General features: G+C 34.0%; 1 long non-coding RNA gene across 1 annotated transcript; it reads right to left on the bottom strand.

Moving 5' to 3' along the window:
- Positions 1–5,456: 5,456 nt before the first annotated feature.
- LOC110792052 (uncharacterized) lies at positions 5,457–7,889 on the bottom strand. The gene is made up of 3 exons (XR_002534286.2): positions 7,689–7,889; positions 6,256–6,389; positions 5,457–5,660 (listed from the first exon to the last, which is right to left on the bottom strand). It is a non-coding gene; the product is annotated as an uncharacterized lncRNA (long non-coding RNA).
- Between the last annotated feature and the right edge of the window lie 2,603 nt (positions 7,890–10,492).

Raw genomic sequence — 10,492 nt, 5'->3', positions numbered from 1 at the left:
GCAAGTGTTACAGAAGCCTTATAGCAAGAAGAATAGAAGCAACGAGCAAGAAGAATAGCAGCCAAAGCAACACGCTAAAAACAGCAAGAGCTGCCAGTTGTGCGAACACACAAGTTTGGTGTGCGAGCACACACTTCTGTGCGAGCACACTGGACTTTCGTGCGACCACACGAAATGGCAAAATTGATGCAGTTGCTCAGTGGTATTTGGTGCGAACGCACGGCTTCTTTTGTGCGAACACACGGCTGCGCGGAGATGTTTAAATACGAAAATCGCAGCATTGTTTAGAACGTAGAATTAGTTTTAATTTTCATTTTCAGATTTTAGAATTAGAATTCTAGAGAGAGAAATAGTTTAGGGCTTAGATTAGAGATTAGGATTAGGATTCATTGCTTCAAATTCTTCAATTCTTAGTGAATTCAATCATCATTTTCAGATTTCTTTTTCTCTTTGCTTTGAGTTTTGTTCTTCATTTTGTTCTTCAAAGTTTGATGCAATTTCTTCATTTCAATGTATAATCCTAATTCTTGTTTTGATTTTGTTCTTCAATTCTTTAATTGCTTTGTTAATTTCGTTCTTGCTTAGATTTTATGCTTGAATTCTAGAATTAGTTTCTCATTTTGAATTTGCTTGATTTTTCCCCAATTTTTGTAATTTGAATTTTCTGATTTTCTTTGTTTCAATTAGTTTCATTAATTCAATTCGTTTCATGATTAGGATTAATATTAGTTTAATGTTGATGTTAATCATGCTAATTGAGTAGTTTAGTCTAGAGGTTAGGGATGAAGCTTTGGGATTGAATTTGGAGAAGTTTTGGGGATATTCATGATTGATGTTGTGATTAAATGTGATTCGGTGCTAGGACATCCATGCCTAGTTGAGTAGTAGTCGCGAATGCTATTTGATTAGAATCAATTGGAATGCATGGTTAGGTTTGGCAAGACATTGTGGGCCTAATTTGTGCAAGTGGATAGTAGTGCCTATTATATGCTAGTTAGTTTAATCTAGGATTAGGCGAGAGCTCTTCCGAGGGTTAGACGCTTAGCGTTCCCTATCCGAGAGGTGGCGGGTTCGTCATTAGTTTCTATTCCCCTATGCATCAAGTCTTTGCATATTCATGATTGTTTGGACCTTGTGCTTCCTTTGATTCGATTTCCATAGCCGATTCCCGAAATCTCTAGAATTTCTTTATTTGTTTGCATTTCTATCTTTGATTGGTTTAATTCAAAAACTCAAATTCCTTCCGAACTAGCTTGTGAACGCATAGATTGATAAGTCAAACATATTCATTCCTATGGGACGATCCCTATGCTTGCCGCTATAGTCAATATAGCCGGTAGTTTAGGTGTTTTATAAATTTTGTTTGATTAGGTTGTTTTCTATCAACGACGGAAAATACACTTATCAAACAAGCACAAGAACAGTAAAGCTATACGTTTTTTTTTTATTCTTGAGGTGAATAGTAGCTTTAAGTTTATTGAATATCATATTAAACCTGAATAGTAAGCGTTTTTTTATTCTTGACGCGAATAGTAGCTTTAAGTTTATTGAATATCATATTAAACACGAAGGGTTTCATGTTCGATGTATTTCAATAAGTTGGAGAATATAGTTCGTGAAGGTGGTATCATTCCAAGCGTTCAATCTTCATGGTCACCATTGATGCTCTTTGAAGCTCTTTAAATTTATTTATTTATTCACTTTTTTGTTAAAAAAAAAGGGTTAAGTGTGAATTAGTCAAAATATTTTATTTAAAAAAGATGTTGAAAAGTTTTTATCTTATAACTTTTTTAAAAAATCGGTTAACAAAATACAACATGATTTTAGTTTCTTGGAAAGGGTTTGTAATACATAGGATAAATAAAAGCCATAATGATTGTGGTTTTATCGATTTTGATTTCGTCATGTAAATATTGATCCCATAAATATGTGATATAAAAAAAAATCCTAATTTGAAATTTTATTATGAATTTTATTTATAAGTGGGGGGCAGTGAGAATAAATTATATGCACGTTTGAAACTATTTTTATTTTGATCAAAGTTGCACTAATTTTTTGGAGGGGTATATTTTACGTAAAATCTATTTTGTTTTAAAAGGATCAAACAATATTTAGATAGGGAAAAAAACATAAAAAATGTATTTGATTTCTTTATGTAAATATTGATCCCATAAAACATGTGATATTAAAAAAAACAAAATCCTAAGGTCTTGTTAGGATTCGAACCTTGGTGTTTTATGAAGTTTAGGAAGCGTTCAAGTAACCAATATGACAAAGGGGTATCAGCACGTCTAATTTGCAATACATATTAATTTGACACTTCAAATACGGATTCTTTTAAAAAGGATGATCCCATAAACTAGTGTACTGATTTGAAAAAAAAAAATTGCTCATGTTGCACGCATGTCAGGGTTGCAGTGACCATCATGACAAGTGGGTATCAACACGTCTATAGTTTAAACATAAATTCTTTTCATCTATTTAGATGGAGAGTATGATTTTATTTGTTTTTTGATGTACTTAAAATTGTAATGATTCCACGACATCATAATTCATGTTAAAGTAGATGGTTTTAGTTGTTATCGTATTTTATGTATCATTGCAAAATCATCTGTTACGATGGCATTAGTTTAGAAAATTTTATAAGCGTTTTTATACAATAAGATTATTATGACCACACCTTTTCCTATAATACAATACAATAATAAAATAAGTCGTGAAGGCTTGACAAATGAATTAACTTCGCCACTTGAGTATTCACCACATGTTATAGATATGTTGAATTATGAACCCAAGTTCGATTCTTAACTAGTTTTTGGGCCCGTTCGACGAACGGGCTGGTTATATGTTGGTCGGGTAATGGAATTTAGAAATTATGTGACAATAATTAAAACTTTAACATATGAAGTCTTGTCTTTTTAATCATTACATTTTTCTGCTAATGTTCATCTTCCCTGAAAAAATAGATCCACTTTAAATCACTTATTACCACCAATAACATATTATTTGTACAAAAACCAAACAAATTTGCAACTATTAGAGTTTACGACTATATTCATGTTATCCAATTAAGGGAAAACTTAACAAAGTCTAACTATAGGGTGAATCGGGTGCTAACAAAAAAATAAACAAAGTCTAACTATTGAACTATACTGACAAAACTTTTCTTATAGGAGAACTAAAACTAATTGTAAGTTCCCCTAACAACAAAAATATACAAATTAAACTCACCTAAAAGTCTCAAAATGCCGATGACGATTTACCCACCTTTAATCATTTGCATGGAAACCATACATTATAAGATTATCCTTCTCTGCAAAATGAATTGCAACTAATTAAGCAAGAAAAATAAACAACATACTTCCAATGTGCTTAAGAAAAATCAAGAACAACGTGCTTAGAGAGAGATAGGGGGCGGAGGTGGTATTACAGCTTGAATTGCATGCATGCAAATAAACAATAGAAATGTTGAATTAAAGCACCCAATAATCTCCTACCTATTCAAAACGGATCAGTCAAAATGTGTACTGGTGAGGTTAAATTTTGAATTAATGCTACAGGAGAAGGGGAGAAGATTTGGGGATTGAATTAAATTGACATTGAAAATAATTAAGCTTGGAGAGTTTATGGGAAGGTGAAAAATGGGGAAGATGAAGTAGGGGACAGTAGTTTAGGCATAATCAAGTTGAGTATCGATCCTAATTTTGGGTAATCCCTCCGTCCCGTTTTTGTAGTCCTGATTCTATTTTAAGCGTCCCACAATTATAATCATGTTTCTATTTCTGGCCATTAAGTTTTCCACTTTCCCATTTACTATATTAATTAAAAATGCACTGAAAACCCATCACAACTTCTCCATGTACTATATTCCTTTTTCCATGTATTATATTTAACTTTCTCATACTAATCAATTATCAATGTACTATATTCTAAATTTCCGTGTACTATATTACACTTTTCTTAAAACCCGTGTTTTTAGTCAAACAATACTCTAAATATGGGATGGATGCATTACAATTCTAGTAAATTAAAGAGACGGAGATTAATTAGTAGCATACTACGTTAACTAATGACAATAAAGTAGAATAATGAATGTCCATTATTTTTTTATAACAAAAAGTAAATAGAAAGATTAATAAAATTGAGACACATGTCATCAAAATAGTATTGCTTATGTGTCATTAAAATGGTGATGGTTATGCTTTTTAAATACTAGGTATTGATGCACAAAAAGGGTAATTGGGAGAAAATAGTTTTATTTTTATTTTGATTTATTTTGTTAATAATAAAATTTATATTTGAGGAGTTCACGGGTGAATTTGTGGGAGCATTACAAGTATAATAAAATCTATACACAAACTTCTTATTAACTTCATTTGTTAATCCTTCATATAAAAATTTTCATAGCTTACTATGTTGTGCTGATACCCCCTGCTAAATTGGTTACTTAATCATCTCTACACTACGGTAAACCCGTGTTCGATCCTACTGAATGGTGAAAAAAAAATTCCTCTTTTTTTTTCTATCTGGTTTTTTTACTTCTGGTTTTATGTGAGAGAGTATATTTTATTCAAATTCTAAAATCAAAATACATTTATGAGTATCTTTTATTCAATTTAAATAATCATAGACATAACTCATACGATTTCATGTAGCTTCAACATCCCATTGTCACTTAACTAAACAAAGCAGCCATTGTCACTTACAATTCATCATTTCCAGTTTCGAAAAGTCGAATAATAACACATTACATATCTAGTTGTCTTCTACACCTTCTTACACCCAGTATATCACAACTGAAACTAATTAAATCTTAATAAAACAAAATGAAACTCTCTTGGTAATTTCATCAAACATGTTATATGCATTATTAAACACATGGAAGTTTCTTTAATGGCAAACGTTTAGCTGCGTCGAAAATGTCATTTGCAGTACTTTAGAATTAGAAATTCATTGAGATAGTTACAAGCTTCGAAAATGGCGGAAAATATAAAGATAAATAGAAATTCAGAGTGGGAAAAATAATCACATAATTTGCATTCACTTTAGAAATAAAAACCAGAAATATTTTCTTTGCTTTGCAGTTCTCTTTTTATAAATGGAGGTGAAAGATGAAAGTTGAGGTGAAAGATGAAAGTTGAGGTGAAAAATGTTTTGGCGCAAAAATGAAAATGGGTATGTTGGCGCAAATACATCCCGCTCAAGAGAACAAATTAAATGGCGCAAATCAGTGAAAATAATTGCCGCCCAAAATATTATTTTCACAAAGCTTTTCCCTCTCTTTTTTAGTGGGATTTGTGAGGTGGCATAATTTAATAGGTGGTGTGCAAGATACCTTTGCACACCATGTGTATTCCTAGCCTTTTCCGTGTTTATACTCTAAAGCTCATTTAGTCCAAGCGTGCTATTTGGGGCATTTGACTTTAGACAACGACATTACACTTAGTCCATGGTCATTAGTCTGGGAAAGGGTAGACTTTTATTAATTAGTCTGAAAAAATGAAATCAGAAATCCAACACTAGTGAAAAGAAGTCCGTGCGACACGCTGAAAATGGGCCTATACATTTTAAGGGGCCCATGGTCATTTGACGGCAATCATTCCATCCATTTATCATGCTGCAGTAGTTTTCCCTCCCTCTCTAGAAATCTAGAATCCAGCCTGCCATATCAGGAAAATCATAAGAGAACTTGCAAACAGCACCACTCTATTCAACTAGGAAAGAAAATGCAAATCAATTTATTCCACTAGTGGAAAAGCGTTCCTTCATCTTATAACAAATTTATAGTAAAGATTACTACACTTAATGTTAGCTGTGTTTGTTTTCTACCCATGGGAAAACAAAAGGTATTATAACTACTAGCATCATTAAGCTTTGAATTATTGAAATCCACATAATACAAGCACAGTTGCAAACTAAAGGAATACACAGCTACAAGTGTACAACACTTGGGTATATCAGCCTAAAATAAGCAAAAGTAGGCCAATTCAGCAAGGAACAATGCCTCTTTCCTCTACCAAGTAAGAGTTACAAAAGTCAATCAACCAAATAACTTCAGGAGTTGGTTGGCCTGACATGTTTTTTCCAAACTATAGTCTTCCATTTCTTTAGTTCAGAACTCATAGGCCCTAGCTTTTGAAATATACAAAACTGCAAGTCCAATGAATAAGTTCAAAGAGTAATAGGAGGTTTACAACAAGTAGCTAACTTGTGCCTTTTCTGAAAATATAAGAAACTGTAAGTCCGATGTCTTACCATATCATTGAGTTTCCGAATCATCTTGTAGCTCTACCTTGCCGACCATAATCCAAATTCTGATGGAGTCACTCCCGCATTTTTTTTGTTTCTTGACAGATTTCACAAAACCGCTTGCTCATAAGGCTTCAGAACTGAAATCAATAAAAAGAAAACACAAAATGAAACCAAGATTAGTACTTCACCTAAGACTTATCTTCATTTATTATCTTGCTATCTGACTCAAATCATCCTTTAGAAACTGCATAAAAATTAAGATAAGCGGAAGTAATCAGAGCCTGACATTATAATACTTTGTCCAGATTACAAAAAAAAGTTCCTGGATTTCACATTTATGTTTCAGACTGTAGCTTAGGGGAAAAGGCAGTCTTGAAATACTTTAAAGTGAGAGAAAGAGATAATTCCTTGATAACTGATACCATGGCAATCCCTGCCTCTTCTCAAATCTCAAGCCCTTTCTACTTGATAATCTGGGTACTAAGCTTTTGAAATTAATTCTATATTTCTATAAATGGCCGCTTTTGATATTTTCATGGTTAGTCAAAGATTATATTATCAACTTGAATGTAATCATACTTGACTGAGTAAAACAATAGCCCAATACAAAATTACAAATTAGCAAAGGAATAGCCCTATTGTCACCTTTTAATCCTACTTCATACTTCATACTTCATACTTCATACTTCATACTTCATTTGCTCAAGTATGCACATCATCATAAATCATTCCATATTCTAAGTTATTAAGTGCTATTCTTCTCAAAATCTAAAACCCAATTCTGCCAATTACATAAAACATAGGAGCTAGCAAAAAGCAAAGCAGCCTGTATTACAAGTTTTGGTTCACGATTCACTTACTAACCTCAATCAACCAAGCATAGACCGAATTTGTTGGATGGTAAGGATTGGTAACTCGATGACACCCATCCTTAGTTATATTACAAACCCAATTATCTCTTTAATTTGTCACTTCCAGCATGTACAACTTATCTCTCAACTCATGACAATTGTTATACGGAGTATTTCGTATGAGAATTTAAATGATATTCCAAAAGTATATCAGCATTCAAGAGCCTTTCGAATATTGAACTTGCATATTAATGTATATCGCTACCTCAGCCATTTAAATTTTCCTAACAATTACGGAGTATATTCGTAATAAAATAGAATACCATATTAAAGCTAAACCCATGGCTGGAAGTTAAATGTTGAAATCAATGATCTATCTTCATCGATCATGGTCTTCAACTTATCGGAATCCGTCCGCAAAAATCATCCGCTCACCTGTATATTCGACTAACCTCTTCGGTTCATCAAGAAATTACTAGAATGAAACCCTAGAATTTGGATCCAAGCAATTGTAATCAAAGAGAATGAAAAACGTACGTTTCGATTGTGATTAATCAAAGAGAATACGATTTCGATTATACTTACGTTCAGGGTTTCACTCGCCGTTGGGCGTAATGGCCGGAGAACGAACTCGGAGGCCCGGAGTGCTGTGCGGCGCCGATGGTGTTTCTCTCTCATTGTTCGAAAATATGAGATTTCTGGATTTTGTTTTTTTTTTATTTTTTTTTTAATAGGAAATCTGGAGTTTTACTTAAAAAAGTAACTTTGACCACTGTTATTTTTTTTGATGAATTCCTAAAATTAATTTTCCTCAATTTTAAAGAGTAAATAGATTTGCAGGTCCCTAAACTTTGCCAAAATGAGCAGTTAGGTCCCTCAAGTTTCAAAAGGAGCATTTAGGTCCCTGCGTTTGGATGGAATCCGCAGCTTTTTGTTTTCCGTCACTAACGTCCGTTAAAATGCATTTAAATTAAAAGGAAACTAAATAAAAGGCACTAAACGACAAAAAAACAGTTACATTTACCATTTACCAATAATTAAATAAAGGGAAATTCATTTCAGTTAGCTTTTTACAAAAATATAGCCGTTGAGGCTCTCAAAAAACAAAGTATTTAACATTCCATGCACATCAAAACAACAACAAAACACTTAAACAAAAAATTCTTTCTTCACCATCTTCTGCTCTGTGTTTTTTCTCTGTTGCTCCACCATAGCGGACTCTTCTCAACATAAAAAGGTATTTTTCTGCCATTTTTTTGTAAATCTTAAGTTAGCTTATTTTAACAATAATTAAACATATTTAGGAATAAATTATTAAAACGTAATTTATTTGCAGAATGATGAACAGGGCTATCTCTTTGTTCAACAATGGTGATAATGAACACCCTAAGAGGTGCTACTGTGGATTCACAGTATCCATTCAAAAGGCATGGACAAAAGAAAATCCTGGAAGGAGGTTCATTGCATGTCCAGATTATGATGTTGAAACAAACAGAAGGGGTTGCATCTTTTTTAGATGGATTGATGAACAAGAACCAACAACTTGGCAAACAATTGTCATACTAGGGTTAATGCAAGATAAACAAAGCCTTGCTGCTGAAGTTGATAGTTTTAGGACAAAACTTAGTGAAGCTAACAATTATGCAAGGAAGAGGGAGGCAGACTATGTGATGAGCAAGATGAGAAGACCTATTAGTGTGAAATGTGAAGTGTGGGTTGTAATCCTAGTGGTTCTGTTTTTTTTTATCTGGTTTGTTTTAAGTTAAGTGGGTTAAGTGGGTAAGTAAAATGTAATGATCTGCACTAATGAAATGTAATGAAGACTTTAAATTCAATAAAATCTAACCTCATGGTCTTTTTTCTAATCTTCTAGCCATTGCAAGATCCTGCAATGCTTGGCTTGATATTGTGTGTCCTTGACTTGGTTGAGTCTGTGACAATGGGAAGTCATGTGCAGGGAAGGAGTAGATGGTTTGCTCACCCCCATGATCAGAATAGAAAGCTGCAGGAGGTCTTTGCCTCTGTGGTGTGGGGAAGTGTTGTGATATAGGCTGCATTAATTAAAACAAATTAGGAACAAGTTGGCTTCAGTACAGTAAAGTAACATGTAAGAAAGAATTTGAGTATATTGAATGACTTACAGTAGCTATTCTTTGATATCCATTTGGGTAGGTATAAATACCCACACCCCTATTGTGCATTGGTATAGCTGAACTGGTTCTTGGGTGTTGTTGCTGTGGTGTGGTCTGCTCTGCAGTAGCATGATTGTTGCTGTGTTGTTGTTGCTTAGGGGCATTCTTGCAACCCCTTTTGTTGTGGCCTATCACACCACATAAGCTGCATTTCATAGAACAACCTGTTCTCTTCAGCTTACCAGATGCAGTTACCTCTCCAACACCATATCTCCTCTTTGTTTTAGGTCTTCCATTGACCTTTTTCACCTTTGGAGCCACAACAATGCTATCAGAAGTAGGCCACTCTTGAGGACCATTTAAAGGCTCTAACAAAAATTCATATGCCTTCATGTAGGTCTGTTTGCAGAAATATGCATTGACATATTGTTCTGGGTGGTCTACTTTATTCCATATAGCAACAATTGCATGTTTGCATGGAATCCCACTCACCTGCCATGCATTGCAACTGCAAGTATGTTGGTTCAGATCCACCACATACTTAACCTGTGTTGCACCTTCTCTTACTCCATAGCAAAACCCACCATCCCAGTATGCATTCCAACCCCTAGCCCAAATTTTGTGTTTCTCTAACTGAATTTGGATCCTAGGACACAACATTATCTCCTTTTTCCCTATGAAATCTCTTTTCTTATGCAGTCTTTCCATCAAACCCTCTCTGATATCTTCCAACATGGTAATAATAGGCTTGTGCCTTGCACTCAAGATGTATGCATTAAACACCTCACTCATGTTGTTGTCTACACTGTCACAACAAGATAATGGAGCGTAGAATGCCCTACACCATTTCTTGTAGTTCCTTTTCAGTAGGTCTTCAGCAGCTTCATGTGAAATACCCCTCATTACTTCAATGTTTTCATTGAAGTGATTTACTGTGTTGCTTTTTGCAATAGTCCAAAATTGTTTTCTGTACTCTAAACCACCTCCAAACACTCCCCTAAAGTTACAGTACACATGCCTTGCACACACCCTACTTTCAGCTTGTGGAAACACATTTGACACAGCAGCAAGTAAACCCTTTTGTTGGTCAGACATGAAAGTGTACCCTGCTCCTTCACTAGTGCCTAAATCAGTAGCTAGAAGTTCTAGAAACCAACTCCATGTGTCAGTGCTCTCAACCTCACAAACAGCCCAAGCCAAAGGGAACATTTGATTGTTTCCATCCCTCCCTACTGCTACTAACAATTTGAAGGAAAT

The sequence above is a fragment of the Spinacia oleracea genome, chromosome 2 (genome assembly GCF_020520425.1).
Source record: "Spinacia oleracea cultivar Varoflay chromosome 2, BTI_SOV_V1, whole genome shotgun sequence".
NCBI classification, from domain to species: Eukaryota; Viridiplantae; Streptophyta; class Magnoliopsida; order Caryophyllales; family Amaranthaceae; genus Spinacia; species Spinacia oleracea.
Note: the sequence above shows the minus strand (reverse complement) of the source record. Positions and strands in the feature narration are given on the sequence as shown.